At 45.3% G+C, this 20,965-nt stretch overlaps 1 long non-coding RNA gene across 2 annotated transcripts in view; it reads left to right on the top strand.

Moving 5' to 3' along the window:
* The first annotated feature begins 218 nt into the window (after window positions 1-218).
* Window positions 219-20,965, top strand: part of LOC146857998 (uncharacterized) — a 224,876-nt gene continuing 204,129 nt past the window's right edge. Inside the window, exon 1 of one of the 2 annotated variants that reach the window (XR_014979975.1) lies at window positions 219-317. This is a non-coding gene — a long non-coding RNA (uncharacterized LOC146857998). The remainder of the gene's footprint in view (window positions 318-20,965) is intronic. The other variant, XR_014979974.1, reaches the window with a different exon arrangement.

The raw sequence follows: 20,965 nt of genomic DNA, 5'->3' as shown, positions 1-20,965 counted from the left end.
CTCAAAAATAGGTAGTTCGATAAGCATTTGATCACCTCTGCCCTCAAGATTCCCTTCTCATTGTTTTTGATCATCGTTTTCGATCTTTATTTGAACTCCCGTTGCCCTTTGTATATACATAATGAGGCACTATTATATAACTACTACATCACAAGATGGCGCTTTAGATCTTAAGCAGTACCATCACTAATGCCGTAGGCACGTGATCGGCACCGTTAGCCTCTTAAAGATGGCCGCGTACCACAACGCGAATACATTGCGGTGGGAAACACTAGCACCTGGAATTACTCCGAGACTGCAGTCTTCTGAACCTTAAAGTAAGTAACCTCAACAGCAAGCGGCCCCTTAACCTGCACTATCGACCCTCAGGGTCTCTGCCTTTCGTCTCCTCAAAACGGGGAGAACCCGGTTTTTCATGACACCACTCGTTCGTATTAATACCAATTGCAACCATTTGAATTTCCCACGCTTTTATCTGTATGTATGTAAACGCGAGATGAGTGGGACTCGTTCCACTCTATGCAGAGACTCTTATAAATTGATGTCATATAAACGAGAACTAAGAGTATAATTATTTAGATTCCCATTCTCTGTTGTTAAAAGTATCAATGTAAATATGCACTATATAATTCTATCTGTGCACTGTGTAATATGCTAATAATTAAGGAGGAGCACAAGTATTTCAGAATAAAAAATTTTTAAGTCAAGGGCTTAATATTAGCCGGTTATAGTACACGCAGCCAAGTACATTTTGCAACATTGGTATTTAAATCAATTAGCTCACAGGCATTCGTACTCACTACTTTTGTTCTTCTTTCTCTTCCTTTTTCTCCCTTTTCTCATTTTTCCCTTCTTTCTTCCTCCATCTTCTTTTCTATCTTTATGCCCTCCCTCTTCTTTCTTTGTTCATTCTGTCTCCTTCCCCTTTTTTTTCCTCTTGTTCAATTCTCCTGGTGCAGAGGCCGGATCGTATGTATTATACAGTGACCTTGAAGTGTGATATATGAAGCGTTTGCATTACGCAGTGTCCTGAATATTAAGCCTTGAGAAAGCCCTGGCCAGAAATCATGCCATAAGGGCGAAACACGTGTTGGCTGCTCACCTTTGTTTCAAAATTGGCTTGTTCGCTTCACTCTGATGAATATAATTGTTTAAATAACTGGATCAACTGAAACACAAGCCCCTCATTTGAACAATATAATAATACCTTGGATTCAGTAACTGATTTGACTTTTTTGTTTCTCAAGAATATCTTTTCAAGAAGGAGTGAAACTGACTCACTACTGAATGCATGTACATTTTCTGAGGCCATAGAGGTCCAGTGCCTTGAGTCTTCCTACACACGAAATAAATAATTAATTTGACAAATTGAGCAATTCTCTCCAGAATTGGGATCCCTGGGCCTCAGCATTTTTATAATAGCACATAATCGTGTGCTAATGGGCTGAAGCTGACAACAGCATATCTGTGTTACATGTCATCTTCACTAAGCCACCTACCAGGTTGTTTTCAAAAGCCTATTTTATTAACAGCAACACCAACACCAATACAACACCACCACCAATACTACCACCGCCAATACCACCACCACTACCACCAATACCACCAACATCAATACCACCACCTCCACCATCATCAATACCACTATTACTAATACCACCAACACCACCAATACCACCACCACCAATTCCACCACCACCAATACCACCACCACCACCACCAATACCACCACCAATACAACCACCAAAATCCAATACCACCATCACCAATACCACCACTAATACCACCATCACCACCAATACCACCATCACCACCAATACCACCATCACCAATACCACCACCATCACCACCAATACCACCACTACAAATACTACCAATACCACCACCAATACCACCACCTTCACCAATACCACCAATACCAATACCACCACCACCACCAATAACACCACCACCTATATCACCCACCACCAATACCACCACCACCACCAATACCACCATCACCAATAGTACCAAAACCACTACCACCAATACCACCACCACCAATGCCCCCACCTCCACCATCACCTACACCACTACCACCAATACCACCACCAACACCAATTCCACCACCAATACCACCACCACCAATACCACCACCAATACCGCCACCAATATAACCACCACCAATACCACCACCACCAATCCAATACCGCCAATACCACATCACCAATGCCACCACTAATACCACCATCACCAATACCACCACCAATACCACCATCACCACTAATACCACCACCAATACCACCACCAGTACCACCATCACCACCAATACCACCACCAATACCACCATCACCATCAATACCACCAATACCAACATCACCACTACCACCACCACCAATACCTTCACTAATACCATAACCAATACCACCACTACCAATATTACCAAAACCAATACCACCACCTCCACCACCACCAATAACACCACCACCTATATCACCCACCACCAATACCACCACCACCAATACCAATACCACCATCACCAATAGTACCACCACCAATACCACTACCACCAATACCACCACCACCAATGCCCCACCTCCACCATCACCATCACCAACACCACTACCACCAATACCACCAGCACCACCAATACCACCACCAACACCAATACCACCACCACCAATACCACCACCAATACCGCCACCAATATAACCACCACCAATACCACCACCAATCCAATACCGCCAATACCACATCACCAATGCCACCACTAATACCACCATCACCAATACCACCACCAATACCACCATCACCACTAATACCACCACCAATACCACCACCAGTACCACCATCACCACCAATACCACCACCAATACCACCATCACCACCAATACCACCAATACCAACATCACCACTACCACCACCACCAATACCTTCACTAATACCATCACCAATACCACCACTTCCAATATAACCAAAACCAATACCACCACCTCCACCACCACCAATACCACCAATACACCACCACCAATATCACCCACCACCAATACCACCACCACCAATATCAATACCACCACCACAAATACCACCAATACCACCACCAGAACCAATACAACAACCACCAGTACCCCCACCAATACCACCACCATCAATGCCACTACCACCGATACAACCACCAATACCACCACCACCACCATTCAAATACCAAAAATACCACCCCAATACCACCACCACCAATACCACCACCAATATCACCACCACCAACACCAATATCACCACTAATACTACCACCAATACCACCACCACCAATACCAATACCACCACCACCAATACCACCACCACCACCACCAATACAACCACCACCAATACCACCATCACCACCACCAATACCAATACCACCACCACCAATATCACCATCACCAACAATACCACCACTACCAATACCACCACCACCTTTACCACCACAACCACCAATACCACCACCACCAATACCAACTATACCACCACTACCAATACCACCATCACCACCAATACCAATACCACCACCACCAATATCACCACCACCAATATCACCACCACCAATACCAACACCACCAATACCACAGCTACCACCACCACCAATACCGCCACCAATACCACCACCACCAATACCACCACCAATACCACCACCACCACCCCCAATATCACCACCACCAATACCACTAATGCAGCTACCACCAGTACCAGCTCTACCAATACCAGCACCACCAATACCACCACCACCAATACCACCGTAGCACCTCTCGCTCACTAGTAATAGCAGGATCACTGTATGAGGCCGGAGCTGCAGCTAATACCATCCCTCCCTCCATGCCTGCCATATAGCACAGCCCGCCCTGCACCAGGAGGTGAAGCCGGGGTCCTACTACAGTTGGAGTGTTTTTTATTAGGCCAAAGATAACAATGACATTACACAATGCCACACTGCACACTCAAATCACGGAGAGGGCAGGAAATAGCCCCCCCCCCCCCCCCGCTCGCTCTTCCTCCTGAGCCGCAACAGTGTAATCGCAGAGTGAAAGGTGTTGGAGCACTTTTATAGCTCGGATTATATGAAACTCTCACTTCACACTTTGTGTCTGTGTGATTTACAACATTTACACATCTTATTCACTGCACTATTTATTACTACTTTGAAGATGTTGCAAGCATCTTCCTCTAATATTTACAATCTAACAAGCGGTTGAGAAGGCCCTTTATTGCAATGCAATAGGTCTCATATTTGCGAGAGTTTAAGCTTTTAGTATTGTAAATGACAATGCCTTTTATTTATGTTTTAAAACCCAAAACATAAATAAAAGGCATTGTCATTTACAATGCCAATAGCTCAAACTCGCTTGAATGCGGGACCTATTGCGTTGCAAATGCTTGTTAAGAAAAGAGGCGCACAGCTAAAGATGTCTGTAGACAGACCTCAAATTGCTTTACTTCTTTTATGTGTTTGTGGCTCTTCACAGGGGCGTAACACAGGCCCCCGAACCCCTCACGATGCGGGGGACCCCCACCCTCCAGGGGCCCCCTCACTCTCAGCAGAAGGAGACGGCTGCGCCTGCAAGCAAGCCTCTTCAGTCTTGCAAATAAAATGGTGCTCCTGCGCACACGGCCTCCCCAAGTCCCCATAAATTACGGCCTCTAAGCCTCCGAGTCTTCCCTCTCTTTCTGTCTCGCTCCTCAGTTAGTGAAAACCGAGACTTCAAGAAACACGTATTACCCTCTCTTTCATCCTTTCGTTTATTTGCTCCCCAGTGAAATGGATCCAAAAAAGAAAAACATTTTTGCTGGAAACGTTGTCTTTTTCTGACACAAGTGCAGCCTCAGGGTGGAGAGAAATAAAACATTCCAAATGTGAAAAATAAATAACTAATTAAAGCAAGACAGGGTGGTTGCAAGGTGGCCAGAGTGATTTATTTACACCTAAACACATTAGCGCCACTTTACAGTGTTTGCCAGTGAAGTGATACTTTTGTTTTCTCCTCTCTCTTTGAACAACATTGTTTTCCCTGTGTGGAAAAGTGCACCTTGCCTGGAGGTACTGAAATACCTGCTTGATGGTTGAATTGGAAAACAAAATGTGTACAGCGACTGTGTGTTTACGAATGTGGTCTTTTTAAACCATACTGCCTATGTTTTGAAAGGATATAAGCAATAGGCACTGAAACGGGTACCTTCCGGGCCCTGTAGTCATGGCCTTACCTTTTCATGCAAAAGCACTCACTAATTTCAGAATAATGAGTGTAAAAGGAAAAAGGTAACCATGTTGTTCCTGCTTACATTTCACATGCTTTACTTATTCTTGCATTCCCTATGAGTGTTTGCTTTTTCTAGGATGTTGTTAATATTTTTTAGGCAGCATATTGCTCTTGTCTAGTGCGTAATTAGAATTGAGTCACATCCAGGTGTTTATAGCGGGTCAGTGCAGTGCAAGTTTCTCTAAGTTGGGCAGTATGGTGTTCAGTGGGGGAGAGGATGTGGCGCTATGGTCAAAGCTGCTGAAGTGGAACTGGTGAACCAGGTTCAGCCTTAATGACCAGGCTCCCAGGCCACTCTCCTGAGGGAGCACATTCCTGTGCTACACCTTGGACGGTGCCGCAAGATCTTAAAAGCCCTGGTGTCTTAGCACCAGCAGGTGAACCCTAGCGGTGGCAAGTGTGGATTAACCTTGAAGGCCTGTCCACCATTATCCATGAAGTTCACCTCCAGTCTTGGGGACAGACCTATGAAGCAGCACACCATAGAGTGGCAGTAAGCCTGTCACTGAGGTCACAGGACCCTTGAGCATTGTGGCTCTAGGGCAGTGCGACCGCACCGGGCACTAACTTCAGGTGGGGGCATCGTGTTTGTAAGTATAATATGGTTTGGTTTTAAAAGCACTTGCTGCCTCCTTCCTGGCCTCCAACATTTTTGGGCAACAATAAAAATGTCTTGATAACTCCAGCGATTAATGTTCTTAGTAGAGAGAGATGGTGTTTTGTCTAGTGGAAGGTTTGACTCATGAAAAGGAATGGCAGAGGTGTAATGTGTATGCTGCTAAGAACATGTGCTATGCAGATCACAAAGTGCACATAATGTGAATAGGTCAGTGGGTTACTGCTTTTGTCAGAGAGACCCTATTGTTACTTGCAGTTAATAAGTTAAAATCCTAACATAGAACAGTGAGCTATTAACGGTCATGTAAGAGCTGCATGCAAAATCCAAGGTATAAATTAGAGCGTCATGTTTTTTTTCCTAGTCTTCGATTATCCTAATGCTGCAAAAAAGGGTTAATTTGGGTAGAAATCAATTCGGATTATTAAAGAGAACCCCCAACCATGGTATTATGTTTTTAATTCTGAGTTTGTGTTTCTGCAGACCAATCACTATTAAACTATGCTGCCTACTAGTATGGTTGTCATGTGACTCCTACACCTTGTAGTCCTTTGTCTTATGTAACATTTCCTACACAGTGATTTACACACATATGAATGATTGCCTCTGTGTAATATGTGTGATGTAAAGTGCTCTGACACCCTACACTGGTTTTAGTGGTGGTGTAAATGTTCTGCTTCTTTATTATTTTGACATTTTTACACATGCTAACAGTCTCTGCAAAGATGTTTCCTTATTAGTACTAGTGGAACATACAACTGCAGCAATGAGAAAGGTGACCAGTCAACCTTGGCAAAGGGCCCTCCACTTCACAGCAGCACAAGTCACATTTTTTAGTAACTTTTGATGTGTTTGGGCTATAAACAATTTATTAGTTAAAATCATCAGATTATGCAGCAGATGATGCATTAAGTGGCAAAAATGAAAAAGCCATAGTTATTTGGAAAACATTTGCAAACTAGGATATTTTGCCATTCATGTTTGAACTGCTCTTGTGGAAAAAGGGAGAAGTGCTGATGACAGAAACTCCATGGCTGGGAGACAAATGGCTTGCGATTCCACTTTTAAGGATATTTGGGACATTCTGTGATTGGAAACGTATCCCACTTTGTGAATGTATTTTAATGTCAATAACACATATTTAACCTTAAATAAACATGTGTATCTATTGGTTAAATTAAATAATGTAATAAGCTGTAACCGGTTAGTGAAATGGGAAACGAATACTTATAAATTGGGATATTTTGCTTTTTCTGCCACACCTCTCACTCCGCCCACTGACTCAATCCATTGGTTATTCCCGCCCTCTGATTCTCCTCCCACAATTCCCCACTTTTTTTCCCCCACTTCGACCACTGCCTGGCACTAACATGCATTAGAGACAACTGTGGGTTTTTACCACTGGGTCTCTTAGAGAATGACACCTCAGGTCCATACACGGGGGCTAAACACAGCACATTTCTGGCTTCTCCGCACAACGTTTGCTATATGATGCCAGACTTCTGCAGCTTGTGTTGAGGAAATTAAACATCCCCTTGTGTTTGTATAAAACATAGCTGCCAAGTGTCATTGGCACCATGTCGTGTCCATTCGTAGCTTTTATCCAACAACACTTTGCATGCTGGAATGTTTAACCCCTTACTTAGATGGTCACAGCACAACTCCCAGGATGCAAGGCGCTGTTGGCTTAAAATCCAGGCCTGGCTGGTGGTGTCACACGTGACAATAGAGCCATTTGGAGGCAATAGTGAATCTGTAATTTAGCAGGCGTGTCTATACTCTTAGTAAATTGTAAATACCGCCAGTCTTGATACACTGAGGTCTGAGACCTCTGTTTGTTATGAAGTAAGGCCCAGTCTGGCGGTTCAGGTCAGTCCTTGTGAGGGAAGCTGCTGGACTTGTTTTTACCATGCACCTTGAAAGTATGTTCACCTTGATGCAAGAAGAAAGTTGGATTGTTTTACAAAACATGCTTGAGTTTTGTATATTGCTGGACTGGTGATTGCTTTATTTTGCACTTTGAAAGTATTTGCACTTTTTCTTTTGCTTTACCAACTACAGTTTGTATAGATTGTCATTAGGTACTTGCTGATGTGGTTTGTTTTTATTCTACATGCAGTGTTATTTATGGTGTTGCTTGCACTTGTAAGTAATATGTGTACCTTAAATCTTGTATTTAGCATTGTTTATACTACAGAAATGATAAATTAAAACAGACAAACATCTGCATCAATGTTCTGAAGCATCCAAACAGTTTTGTTCCTCAGCCTTGTTTGCCTGCCTGTTTTGCAGTGCTTACTAATAAAGACATTATGATTGAAATTGCTTCCTCAGTTCACGTTATTATCATGCACAACCCTTGACAGTCGCTAGTGTGTGGCATGCAGATAATTCACTAGTCTATTTCTTTTGACTTGCGCAGGATACTGAGTTATAGCTTGTGTACTTCTCATGTATATTGTCAGTCGTGTTTTTATGGAATTGCAGGTTTGGGTTGGTCTTTCAAAGTTTCAAGGTATTGTCAATTCTATTTCAGACCCTTCATAGTTGTTCTTTGTTCTTCAGCCATAGGCAGTTCCTGAGACAATAGGATCACTACTTGGCATTGTTCTGATTGCTGCCTCAGTTAAATAATCTGCTTTTGACAGTATTGTTACAAATGGCATAGCTTGTATGTTAAGAGTGTTTCCCACTTTCTCATTAGAACTTAGAGAAAGACAATATAGAGGCATTTCATTTAAATGTCGGAAGTTTCAAATCAAAATATGCTAGATTTCTGGGTGGTAGGGCAAAGTGGTAGATGGTGGGCCGCGCCGCCGGGGGGGGGGGCTTCCATGTGCTTTGCAGGGGGGCCCCCTCAAGTTTCGTTACGCCACTGGCTCTTCACAGACCTTTTGCAAGCACTGGGGTTGCAATTGCTGTCTTACAATCATTGTCTGCTCCAAGTATGGTTAAGTTCTCCCTAGTGTCCCATCTTGTGATGTCATCTCTGAAGCTACCTTCAACTAACAGCCATGACCAGCTCTCAATTTCAACCATTCTTTAACAGCGTTTCTCAGCAAAGTCATCAAAACAGCTGCCTTTACAAAGGCTTCTCATATTCATGGGAGGAAATAAGTTGCTCTCAGATCAGCAGGTCCGCTGACCTGGCAGAGGAATGTAAGATATTTAGACCTTCATCTGGGATGAAATGAAGACCAGATTTACAGAAATGGCTGCACTGCAATCTTACAACTTGACATCTCACCTGCTTTTGATACAGTCCACCATCTCACTCTAATACAATCCTATTATTCAAGTCATCATGCATTACTGGAACTCATTCTACCTCTTAGGCAGTTCCATTATCATTTGCTCACACCATATCCTTCATATCCTTTCTGAATACACACCAGTGTCCTGCAAGGTTCCATCATCTCTCCATGCCTCTTCAACGTATACCACAGCCCTCTACAAGATGTCAAGTCCTTCAATTTAACCTGCTACAACTATGTCGCAACCACCAAGAACACCCTCAACCTAGAAAAAGTCAGCAGACTTAGTCCGAAACTAAGAGTTGTGCAGAATTAGATTTTCGCATGGTTTCATGCATTAGTTACCCTCTGTATGATCTCAAGTTTTTTGCATGCAATTTTTCCACATGCAGATTTGCTGAATAGTAAATCTCCAACTGGAGAAAATCACAAACTACAATTACGAGTTCCATGGTACACAATTCCACAAGAGGTATTAACACCAGACATCTCTTCCTGCTCAGAGATACTGGCATTGGTGTCAAAACAACCCAAAACTATTTTTTTCTCAATATAACAAAAGTAATTATACAGACACCAGCATACATTAAAAAAATTCAACATCCATCAAAGGAAAATTGCTTTAAAAAAAAAAACCATCTCTAAAACACAGCGGAATATAATAATACACAAGTTTAACTATTGCACAAAGCTGTTGAACTGTGAATTTTATTTCTATTATCCATCAACTACAAGAAAAAACTCTCATCCGTGTCACTTATCAAATCAACTTACAACACAAAACTAATCTAAAAAAGCAAAACTATGTGACCATCCCACCTCCCAACCACTCACCATCTTGCCTCATGCTCTACATTACTTACCCCAATGCAATATCTAATCTATCCTAATCGCCACCCACAAGTCAATTTAACTCCTACACAAAACCTACATCCAATACGGAAATACACTTTGTACCTTAGCCACTTAAACAATCTACATAGATTATTAGATGTACTATGGTGCACTTTTTTGGGGTTGGTAGGTGCTGGGTCATGGATCTGTGCGGGCAGACATGCTTTGAGGTCTGATGCGAGCCACAAGTTGTGTAGACTGAGATGTTACAAAGGTGGAAGGCAGTGGTGAATGGCTGCTTCTACTGGTGGTAGGTGGCTACAACTAAATGCTGCACAGTTGACATGATTATTCCTGTTGCTGGGCACAAGTATGTGAGTGCAGTGCACTTAACATTGCTACATGACCATCCACTACCATCTAGTAAATATCTTACAGCAGGTGTCATGTGGAGTATTGCCCATCAATTTGACCTCTGTTGTGCCAAGTCCAACATGCATTGCCTTTGGGCAAAACACGTCATGACTTATAGCAGACCTACATTTTCTTTGCTAGTCTCTGCCCAGCTCTTCAGTATTGTCAGATATCGTATTTAGATATTTCCCGACCTTCACAATGGCCTCTTTGTAATTTCCAGAGTCGCTCAGCACCAATTGCAGAGATCCTATGGGAAACGTATTTCAATGTCTGTACCACAGTGTTTTTGCTGCTGCTGCTACCTTCAGCTGTATGTGTTGCTGCTGGTGGTGGTTGAGCCTCTACCTCTGTATGTGGGATTCAGCTTGATGAACAGACCGTTTGTGTGTGACAATGGTACAGGTACGTCTTCAACATGAGTCCCTTCTTGTACTATTTCATGTGCAGCTGGTAGTAGAAGTGGAGCTGCCACAATTCGTTATGTAAGGGCCACATAGACTATGGTTTCATTTCGCTTTCTGCATGGGCGTCTTGAAGGACAGAGGCAGTGCTTGTTGGCCTTGCAATGGTGTCCTCCACTATAGAGGATCCGGTACAAAGAGATACCCGAGTGAGTATCGGGGGCAGGTGATGGTGTTGCTCGATATAGAGAAGGTGTTTGACTCCCTGGAGTGCGACTTCTTGTTGGCGATGCTGGAGGCTATGGGGTTGGGCCAGTTTGCCTCAGTTGGAACCATGCCCTGTATAAGAATATGACAGCAAAAGTAGGGATGGGTAATTAGATCTCCAACAGTTTTGACATTCAGCGACAGCGGGGCATCCTTCAGGGTTATCCTTTCTTCGTGCTGATCTTTATGCTGGCCATGGACAGATGGCACTTTCTATACTTCAACGCCCACTGAGTGAGTGAGGGTGGTGTTGGTGCCCCCAACTATGAATGGTATTATGTGGTGGCAGAGCTGCAATGGCTGCTGCGCTGGCTGGGCACAGCAGCCTGTCCTGAGAGGACAGTGATTTGCGTATTCCTGGGGGGAGGCGCTACATGTTTTCACGTGACTGACAGACTCTAGGGCCTTCCTGCCTCTGGAGACACATTAGATGAGGGTGGCATGGCGGTGCTGGCACACCTACATGCATGGCAGGGGCCCCTCTCCTCCATACCTCCCTCTGAACCCTATGCGATGTTTACTGGCACTGCACAAGGTGGGTGAGTCTCAGCCATGACCTGGCGCCGTGGAAAGAAGCAATGATTGAACAGATGGGTGACGTATTCCTGGAGGGGATGCTTATGCCCTTTCAGGAGACTATGGACACGTACAGGATCGCAGTGGGAAATGATTTATCATACCATGCCATACATACAATATGATCACTACTGTGTGGGGGTTGGAAAGAGTTGAGCCACCCCATTCGTCGACACAGCATGTCATACTATTTAATGGCATAATAGCTCCGGTGGTGAAACGCTAGCTCCTGCCCTCGCCTGAATTGTGCCTCCTTGAGCCTTGTCCTAAAGCTAAGAGGAATAAGCATCTGCACAGGTGTGGGTCTGTTGGTGGTTGGAGCTGGGGGCCTGGGACGCTTATATTGGCAACCTGCAAGTGAAAAATGACACACGTCCCTTTCAGTCTCCTTTGAGGAGACACCATTGGGAGCTTTGGAAGGGGTCTGGTCCCCTTGGCGGAGTGCACATTCCTGCTGGCCTGTGCAGCCCCCTGTTTATGTTTCAAGCCACCTTCTGGATGCCAGCGAGTGGGGTTCTTTGGGTGTACTTCTTGGCGGGATGCTCCCTTCCTGAGTCCTGGTATTACATTCTTAATAGCCGTTACATACCAGTGCCTCATATCCTCTTCTGTTTTAGGGTACCAATTGGCTGCCCCCGTGATGGGTAGTGGCTTGTCCGAGCTCAGTGTGGCTCGACTGTTTCTGTTTGCCAGTCAAGTTTGATGCATAGCCATGTGCATATGGCTCTTTATTAATGCTGTTGCATGACCACTGTTTATGTTTGAAACCAATAAAGAGATATATAATTTAAAAAAGCATGTGGGGTAGAGCTTGTTAAGGCCCAAGACGGCCGCGCTCTGAACGAGTTCCGCGAGCCATCCACATAATCCTCCATCATCCTTTCATCCGTGACTCTCTCCTACATTAAAGCGAGCGGATCGGGTACTGCTGACATTGCGCTTTCATCGGACGCGCAGATTACCGTCAACAAGGGGCATAGACGGCGGAGCTATCTGAGGCCTGTGCCTGCAGCCTATGCCCGGCTGCGGAGTGCTCATTCCAGACGCTAGGGTTCTCCGCGTGCTGTGGGGCCATGTTAGGCCGGACCTTGTGGCCGGACCTGCCTGGATACGTTGGCTGTGCGGTTGTGCGCTCCCGGGGACTCGGTCTGACGGTGGGTACTGACGCTGAAACCTGACGGCCTGTGGGTCGCCGGCCGGGTCGGATGGGGCCCGGCGACGCTGTGATGCTGCGGAACGAATCGGACGAAGTTCCCTGCGGGCCTCACCATTTCATGCGGAGGGCGTCTGGACCACTTCAGGCCTAGACTGTATTGTTCCACAGGGCAGAGATACGTGGATCTGTGGAGCTGGGGGCAGGGACGACCTGTTTGCAGTCTGGGCTCAGTTTACACTGCTTAATTAAGGAGATCCCACGGCCCTGGCTGAGACGGACCCTGCTCCTGCGTTATTCACCTACGTCGCTGCTTCGTGCCTCCCTGACATTGTTGCGTTGGTCACCATATCACGCGATCCGCCCCAGACGGAGAATACCCATGCAGCGAATCACCCCTTTGGCACTGGGGGTGTGAAGAGATTGCCTGTAAAAAGAGCCTGGGGAGATAAGTGTAATATGACTTTGCCTAGCCCCACCTAGTTGCAGTGAAAGCTTAGACCTACACCTGCTGGGAGGCGCAAGCGTTTTCGATCTTGAACCCCAGTCATATATCTGCCACGGAGTCCTTGTACTTCCCCCTGTGCGGACACTGCCGTTGCCTGCCCTGTCCTGCAGGTCAACGATACAATCTCCCTCTGGGAATAAGGTTGCCCACCAGCCGCACTTTTTGCCAGAACGTCCGCCATTATCGTGCCTGAACACGCATTTGGCATTGCTCAGGATTGGAACGCCGTCAAGGGGGCGAGTTCTGGAGATAGCAGAGCTCCCAGCAGGTCCCAAAATGGGCAAAGTGGACAAGATGCAACCCAAGTTGCAGTTTGAGCAAGGAAATTGAAATGCAGAGACAAGGGGGATGCTTGGACCTCGGACGAGCGGTCAGACACGCCGGAAGAGACGGAAGGAGATATCAAACAAATCCTGGCAGCGATGCAGAAGAGTCTGGCAACAATTGATTGGAAGATAGATACGCTGGCATATCGAATGGACAGAATGACGGAACCGAATGATAACACTCGGAAGGGCTCGACATGACGGAACGGCAGGTGTCAGAGGTAGAGGAGGCACAGACTAAGGTGGATACCACCCAAAAGCACATGGCGAAAACAATTATGGCGCTTCAAGACAAAGCAGAAGACTTAGAGGCTAAGTCCAGGAGGAGTAACATACGCATCACACGCCTGCAGGAATCCACCGCTATGGGTAACATGGAGAACTTCGTAGAAAAATTGCTAGTTGTCTCTGCTAGATCGAGAAATATTTTCTCAGAAATATTTGTGGTGGAACGTGCCCATCGATCTCTTGGCCCTAAGCCTCCCACGGGAGCTCCACCACATCCGGTGATCGCAAAATTACTAAACTACAGGGACAGGGAAGCTGCCCTGAAACAGGCCAGAGAAAAGAAAGACTAACAGTATGAGGGTTCCAAAATATCATTGTTCCCAGATTTCACTATGAGGGTACAAGAAGCCAGACGACAGTTCGCTCCTCTGAAGAGACATCTGCAGGATCATAATATGGACTACGCCATGCTGTAGCCGGCCAGACTCAAGGTTACTATGAACGGTAAATCAAAGATTTTCCTGTACCCTAAGTCTTTGCAGAAGGATCTGAAAGAACACTTCAAGATGGAAGAGCAGAACAGAGAATCAGAAAGACTAGATGAGGCTGCTGGTGGTGGTATGGAGGAGCAGGATTGAAGTGACATGCGCTAGTTAGACTCACGCTTTGTTTGTAGGGCTGGGCTGATGTGAACTGATCTCAGAATTACCCCACTATCGGCAGTAGGCTTGCTGCATCCTGTGTTCTAGAATTCCCATTCAAGACTTCAAGGACTCTACATATCATAAATAAAGCTATAATTATTTGATTTGTTGTTAATGTGAGTGATATCGATTGACTAAACTTGTCATTATGTCACTAGTTCATTAAACTCACTGAGGTCGTGAGGAGGTCCCGCTCATTACCGGCAAGCTGAAATGGATGTACTAGATAAACTTGGATGGCACTTTTGAGGTATTTTATTAGTAGTGCTCTTTACGGAGCTGAGGTAACATCTGTCCCTGTGTGATACCCACTCAACGATGTTTATATGTATTTTATTTGTGGGCAAGAGTGGGGGGGATTCGTCTGTGCTGAGTTGGGTTTTGCATGGCGTGGGTGGGGGGGTACTGGAAGTTGAATGCTTTCTTTGTTTTGTGTAGTCATGGTTGTAGCGTATATAGTGTGCCCGGCGATCCTTGAGGTGATTTTCCAAAACTGGAAAGTTCCCTAGGAAGTACAGATAGAATTTAATAATGGATCCCTAGCTTAGACCATGGGGGATAGGCTGCGACTGCTGACTTGCAATGTTAGGGGTCTAAATAATTGCAGGAAAACTAAGAAGATGATTGCGTACCTTACCAGACATAATGTGGACGTGGCACTTCTGCAAGAGACCCATCTACCCACGGTCAGTCCTATGCTCACGCGCGGACAATTGCATGGTATTTTTCATGCTGCAGGGTTTTCTACTCATGCAAGGGGTGTAATTAACTGGGTCAATCCACATGCTGGCATCTCCCTGGAGGCGATTGAGACAGATAAAGAGGGCAGATATGCCATTTCTACATGTCAAGGAAAGGGGTTAGACTTCATAATAGTTAATGTATATGGCACAAAATTCGATTATCCGCAATTCTATCGGGATCTGCTGGGGCGCATGCGTAGACTAACTTTGGTCCGGAAGGTGTGGGGAGGGGATTTTAATTGTGTCCTAGATCCAGCGTTGGACCGTTCAGGAGGGCCAAGCCGGCGAAAGTCATTAGCGACTTAAGTGATAGAGGACGCTATGACTGAATTAGACCTGGCCGACGTCTGGTGCTCGAGAAAGAGTGGGGTGGGGGGCTTTATGTTATGTTAATGTTATGTTAACCAGGGTTTTATAAAGCGCACAGCTACTCTACTGAGTGTCCCGGCGCTGGGTGAGTGGGACTGAACTAGACAGGCAGGGAAAGTGTACTGAGCGCAAAGTGTTACGTTAATGCCGAAACAGCCATGTTTTTAGGGCTTTTCTGAAGTGAAGCAGATCCTGAAGAAGTCTCACATCAGGTGGCAGATCATTCCATAGTTTAGCCACTCTCAGCCGGAAGGAGCGGCCTCCAATTCAAGAGTATTTCACCACCGGAGTACAGACTAGCGCCAATGAGGCGGAGCGAAGAGAGCGTTGTGGATGATAAAATTGAACTCTCCTCCTCAAGTAAGGGGCACCATACCCATGTAAGGCCTTAAAAACCAGCACCAGGGCCTTAAACTGTATCCGCTTACGGATCAGGAGCCAGTGGAGAGAATTCAAATGAGCAGACATCCGGGTCCTGGGGCCAAGAGAAAGAATAGCCCTGGCCGCAGCATTTTGCACTACCTGAAGATGGGTAAGCAGTTACTCTGGACTTTACACACTACTCAGCCCCACATGACTTGCACACCAGACTTGATTACTGGTTCACTTCTAGATCCCTGATCAGATTGATTTGTGGTTGTGAGATTCACCCCGCTCGTTTTCAGATTACTCACCTATTCAGCTAGAGGTTACTAGTCCATCGAAAAGACCAACCCGTACACTTGGAGGTTCCTGCCTTACGCTCTGCTAGACAAAGTATTTAAATCTGAGATGACGGAAGCAATCAAAACCATTTTTGCTATAAATATTGGCTCTGCCCCCCAGTTTGCCACGGTATGGGAGACGTTTAAAGTATATAGGAGGAATAGCGATGGCCAAGCATTCCGGGTTATGACGATCAATTAGCGGGCAATTGGAATCACTGGAAAAGAAATTGGCCACGCTGGAGCGGGAGGCACGGGACGATGGGGATGTCCCGGCCCAGGAGAGCTCAAAAACACTTTGGAGGAATCTCATGAAGCAGCTGGTAGAGAGGTTAAGTATTTGGGTAAATATGCTCTAGCAAAACATATGGAGAGGGAGAATGCCCGGGTACTACATCGGCAGCCTTGTCGAGGAGTAGGCAGAAGACAGACAATATTACAGAACTGCGTTCATCAACGGGAGAGATTCTGCGGGACCGTGACGCCATAGCTGGTAGATTCAGGGAGTATTACGCGGATCTGTATCATACTAAAAGAGTGGCAGATGAGGCAGCACTACTAGACTACCTAGAACATATAGAACTCCCTTGGTTGGCAGACGAGCACAGGAAATACCTTATGAGGCATTTGGAGGCCTAGGAGATCCAGGTCGCTTTAAGATCCATGAAATCTGGGGGCGCCCCGGGGCAAGATGGCCTAAGGGTCACTTTCTACAAAGAATTTAGTGAGCTCTTGGTTCCGCATCTGATTACTTTATTTGAGGAGATGGGTTAAAGCGGGGAGATGCCCCGATCTATGTGAGAGGCCTTGATCGTCACCCTTTTAAAGCTGGGTAAACCCCCGGAGGAATGCGCGTCATACAAACCGCTGTCAGTATTGAATGTGGATACCAAATTATTCGCTAAAGTACAGGCAAACCGCCTGGCTCCTTTAGTACCGCAAATGGTCTGGCCTGAACAGGCTGAATTTGTTCCCGGGCGCACTCTCATGCATGATTTGCTCATAGTATTTGGCACTATACAGCATACAAAACCTGACACAAAAGCGGCTGCTATCTTCCTCGACGCCGAAAAGGCATTTGATTCTGATGAATGGCCCTTCATAATACCAGTATTGAAGCGTTTGGGAGTAGGAGATCTTTTTCCACAACTGGTACAGGTTCTATAAAACTCCCCCATGGCCAGGGTTTGTATGGGAGACTTTGTGACATCTCCTATAAACATTTCTAGAGGTACTCGGCTGGGATGCCCGCTATCGCCTCTAACTTTATGCTATTGTTGCTGAGCCCCTGGCCTGTGCTCTAAGGGAGTACCATAGCCATTGTGGAATCCGCTTCCCTGGATACAACGTAATAATTTCCACTTATGCGGATGACACCTAATTATACATCAGAGACCCGGAAGCCAACTTGTCCCCGGTTCTGAGAGAAGTAGTACGGTATAGGGAATTCTCGGGCCACCATTTTCCCCCTTACTGTAGCCATGGTGCCGATAGAATAATTAGATTTCCCTTGGAGCTGGTCTGTTGAATCTGCGCGGTATCTAGGTATACAGGTACATACTAACTCTGAAATAGTATTTAGAGAGAATTTTGGGAAGGCAATCGCCAAATTGGAGGATGATGTTTCCAGATGGGTGCGACTACCATTATCACTTTTGGGTCCCATCTCCCTAATGAAGATGGTAGTGTTGCCCAGATTCTTGTTTCTATTTTTAAATATACCCATGGTCCTTCCAGCTCATTTTTTCAAACACACTAGGTCGTTGTTGATTCACTTGGCTTGGGCCGGTAAACAGCCACAGGTCACATGGGAAATCCTAACACTACCTTATTCGTTGGGTGGACTCGGCGCTCCAGATTTGGAGCTCTATTACAGACTGGCGCAGTGCTCCCATGCTTTTTACTGGTTGCACCAGCAATCTCCCACCCCCCCACATTTGCATATTGAAAGGGTCGTGCTGCGCCCTCTCCCTTGACCGCTTTGCTATAACAAGCCCCGTCTCGGTGTTCAGGGCTCTTGGATCCCCAAAACGCCACCTCCTATGCTTGGCAGAATTTAATTAAATGGCAGACTGCCTCAATTCTGTATTCCCTGCTCGCCTTGGTAGAGATGTGCCAGTGGCTGCCTATTTTCGAAGAGCCGGAGGTAGTACGCGCTCTAGCGATGTTTGGTATTTCAAGGATTGGTGAACTATTTGAAGATTGAAAGGGACGCAGTTGGGTTGACATAGTGGGGGATAGATGCGATATAACTCCACTGGCTACGTTCCATTTTTACAGAGTTCGACAGGCAGTTCGGGACATGCTTGGGGAGGAAATTTAGAGCCTCCAGAGGTAGCTTCCTGTTCATTGTTGTTGCGGGCAATTTCCCCCTGTAAAATCGTTTCCAGGATCTATTGCATGGCACAAGACTACCGGAAGAACCATTTTATTAAAGCTAGATTGGCATGGCAAACAGACTTGGAGGTCATATTAGATGACGACAAGTGGCGTTATTGCCACGAGACATGTATCATTGAATGGACCTCATAGACTCATTCATTTTAAATTCTTGAATAGGGTGTATTACACTTTCTCCCATTTGCATAGATATGGCTTCAGAGATAATGCGAGATGTGAGAGGTGTAGTGCGGATCAGGCAGGATTCATCCACTTGGCCTGGCTGTGCCCTGATATCGCTAAATACTGGGCTCTAATATTTCAACAATTGAGTGAAATCACTGAGGAACATTTGACACCTGACCCCTTGTTGGCCCTTCTGGGCTACTCTAAGCAAGTACAGAAAGATATACGTAGACTGATAGATATAGGCCTATTGATCGCTAAGCGGGGGGGTAGCTATACGTTGGGCTCGGGGCCCTCCTCCTACGGTTACACAATGGTCTAGGGACATGTTCTGTGACACACAAACTGAATTATATAGTGAGCTGCTCCCTCCTCAGAGCCGACCCAAAAACTTCAGGAGCCTGAACCAGAGCTATCTAGCCGGTAAAGGATAACCATTTTTACACCTTAAAAAACTCATTTGATAGTGAGAGGCGTATTGGGTATGATGCATTCCGGCCCCAAATTGATTCTGGCAGGTTGGGAGAGGGTTACATGCGTTCTGGAGTGATCTGTTCCCTTATTGGTCCCGCTATATAACCGATCATTTGGATGGTATGGCTTCCTTGGAGGGGTTAGTTGTATTCATGTTTAGCAGGTATAATACCCCACTGCAAATGTACTCCACGGGACTGTATTAGATGCACTGCTTTGTGATATAGCTCCGTATCGGCTTTTATGTACACCGTGACTGCTTTGGTGTTTTATTTCCTGGCTGTTTTATAATGATTTTCATTGATTTGTCTGTTTTTGTCTTTTCTGAAATCGAATAAATAATTATATATTTTAAATAATAATTTTAAAAAGCGTGTTGTAGCAGGGACACTTGAGCTGGAGTAGTGACAACAGTGAGAGTGCTTCTGATGAGCGAGTGGTAGCACTCATTTAGAGGGATGTCATTCGCTCGCAGGTTGTAGTATAGGGTGTTCTTGTGTACTCTGAAATCTGAAAACAGAGTAGAAGTATATGCATTAATTACATTACAGCTGCAACTCTAGACATGCATGAAGTCATGACATGGCCAAATTAGTGATGTGACGCATAGGCGCTTCATTTAAGGCCGTATTAATGTATGCACCTTGCAATGTAAGACCACGCTTTGTAGGAGCTAACAACAAAGGGCTCTCGGGGATATTATGCGTTAGTTTTTATCTTCCCAGGCTGTACATATTTGCTATGCTTCTATTTCATTTATGGCGGATCGGTACCTAGAAAACATATAATATAGTGATTTGCCATTTTTCAAACGTGTGGGTTATCTACTTGTAGCCCACACGGATTGATCTGACATTTAATCCCCATGAGGGGAGGTGTCACATAGTTTTGTCTTTGCCTTATGCACAAGCAGGAATGCAGCATGTCACATAGGATCATACACAGGTATAGGAAGTGTATGTGAGGCACTCACCTGGATTCTTTAATCCACTAGTTCCAGCTCCACCTTCTGTTCCCTCTGTTTGTGAGGTGAATTATGCTCCTGATCTGCTTCAGCCATGGGCTCAGGCTGAGCTATAGAGCTGGACTTGCCCAAGTGGCAACGCTCACAGGTCTGATTTTCAAAAGAAATTCTCGAGCACGATATTTCAGATGCTGCAGTCTTTCCTACAGTCCTTCGCTGTCTGTGAAGAGTCTTCGTTGAGCTATTGTCTTATTTGCTGCCATATTTTAATTCATTCTTGAGAACTGGTCTTCTGTACCAAATACCCCACGAGCCTTGGCTGTTTATTTACAACTTATTTTGCAATTGCTAGCCGTTATGCCTCACTAATGTAAATTTTCTGGTGCAGTCAAGGGCTATGGTAGACGCAAGACTGGTTTTCAAGTATAGAAGGGTTTTGTTGTACAAAGATTGTAATGGATTGTTAATTCAAATATAGCTACAAAAGAAAAGAAAGTAGAGGCTGAATCTCTGAAAAGAATGAGTCCAGTAGATTACATAATCTGCACTTGGATGGTGCCTTATTGCTATGTCATTGAGTAGTAGTGAAATAGGG

Source organism: Triturus cristatus, chromosome 3_2, assembly GCF_964204655.1.
Source record: "Triturus cristatus chromosome 3_2, aTriCri1.1, whole genome shotgun sequence".
In the NCBI taxonomy this organism is placed as follows: Eukaryota; Metazoa; Chordata; class Amphibia; order Caudata; family Salamandridae; genus Triturus; species Triturus cristatus.
This window is presented reverse-complemented; position numbering and strand designations above follow the sequence as displayed.